General features: G+C 47.0%; 1 non-coding gene across 1 annotated transcript; it reads right to left on the reverse strand.

Annotated features, from left to right (window-relative positions):
• Nucleotides 1-952: 952 nt before the first annotated feature.
• trnal-uag (transfer RNA leucine (anticodon UAG)) lies at nucleotides 953-1,034 on the reverse strand. Its single transcript has one exon. It is a non-coding gene; the product is annotated as a tRNA-Leu (tRNA).
• Between the last annotated feature and the right edge of the window lie 803 nt (nucleotides 1,035-1,837).

A 1,837-nucleotide genomic window follows, 5' to 3' on the forward strand; every position in this document is an offset into this window, starting at 1 on the left:
CACATTGCATTGCAATACTCCCTCAAAATGCAATAGCATCTTATGTTGGCAAGGCCTGTGAGGTAAGTAATTAGGAAAGCTAATACAATGTTATCATTTATTGCGAGGGGAATTGAATACTAAAGCAGGGAGGTTATGCTTCAGCAATACAGTGCATTGGTGAGGCCACATCTGGAGTACTGTGTACTGTACGGGTTTCCTTATTTAAAATAGGATGTAAATGCGTTGCAGGAGCGACAGATAAGGTTTACCAGCCTCTTCCCTGGAAAGGGCGAGCTGCCTTATAAGGAAAGATTGGACAGGCTAGGCTTACATCTGCTGGAATTTAGAAGAGTAAGAGGCAACTTTATTGAAACATATAAGATCCTGAGGGGTCTTGACAGGGTGGATGTGGAAAGGATGTTTCCCGTTGTGAGATAATCTAGAACTAGGGATCACTGCTTAAAGATAAGGGGTCGCCCATTTCAGACAGGATTGAGGAGATTTTTTTTTCTTTCAGAGGATCGTGAGTTTTTGGAATTCTCTTCCTCAAAAGGCGATGGAAGAAAAGCCTTTGAATATTTTTAAGACAGAGGAAGATAGATTCTTGATAAGCAAGTGGGTGAAAGGTTACCGGGGGTAGGTGGAAATGTGGAGTAAGCAGTTTAGCAATGAACTGATTGAATGGCCAGCAGGCTCGATGGGCCAACTCCTGCTCCTAACTCATGTGTTTGTTATTCTGTGTGAGAAGCAGAGTAACGATTCAGATCTGTGACGATTCTTCAGAAGGTCAGGGACCTGAAATGTTAACTCTGCACCGATCTCTCCAGATGCTGCCTGACCTGCTGAGTATTTCCAGAACTTTCTGCTTTTATTCCTCGTGAAAGAAGGATTCTTTTGACGAAACGCAGTTTCGGAGGCTGAACTGCTGCATTTGTTCTTCACGACCTTCTCAAGTAACCTCACAAAACAGTGGCAGCAGTGGGATTCGAACCCACGCCCCTAACGGGACTGGAGCCTAAATCCAGCGCCTTAGACCACTCGGCCATGCTACCACATAAGCACACACTGTTTCAGATGGCTGAGGGTTTAAAGTAGTTGGACCGCGAATCTATTGACCTCTGCACGCATTGGTCTGAATTCCACCCTCATCGTTACTGTATTACAGTATAGCTGTGTTTCCATCATTCCAACACGTGAAAGAATCTTGCATCTGAGTCCCATTATTCCGAAAACCATAATGGGGGCGGGGTGGTGGGCTGTACTTTGGTATTGGTTACATTTCTGTCTTACTCTGTTTGCTCAAAGCAGAGAAGTCCTCAGAATTGGATGTGTCACAGTTTTGCAGCCCCTCAGTCCGAGGCTCATCTGGAACTTGGCCTCAGAGCACAGTTTAACAGTGGAGTGGAGACACTGCGGCCTATTGTGCCTCCACAGGCAGATCGCCTGCGGTCGAGGACCAGACGCGGGCCTGCGTGATGGAAATTGGAGGGAAAAAGGAGGGGCACCAGGGAGGTTCAGCGGGGAGAGGAACAATTTCCTTCTCTTCTTCAGTGTTCCCTTTAGGGACCCAATGTTTATAAATGGAATGCAAAAGCCTTGGTTCGCACGGTGCAAAGTCCCAGTTTCTCAGACATTTGTTGAAGGTTCACTGAAACTGAGGAAGAAACTGGCTGACACCCTCCGGCCCCAGACACTGTGTCACATCCTCGGGGCTCAGACACTGCTTCACAATCTCGTAGCCCATAAATCTTGATCACATCCTCAGAGCCAAGGTGCAGTGTCACATCCTCGGCTACCGACAGTGGTTTACATCCTGGTATTCCAGAGACCAGTTCACATCTGGGTCCAGACGCTA

Source organism: Heterodontus francisci, chromosome 45, assembly GCF_036365525.1.
Source record: "Heterodontus francisci isolate sHetFra1 chromosome 45, sHetFra1.hap1, whole genome shotgun sequence".
Classification (NCBI taxonomy): Eukaryota; Metazoa; Chordata; class Chondrichthyes; order Heterodontiformes; family Heterodontidae; genus Heterodontus; species Heterodontus francisci.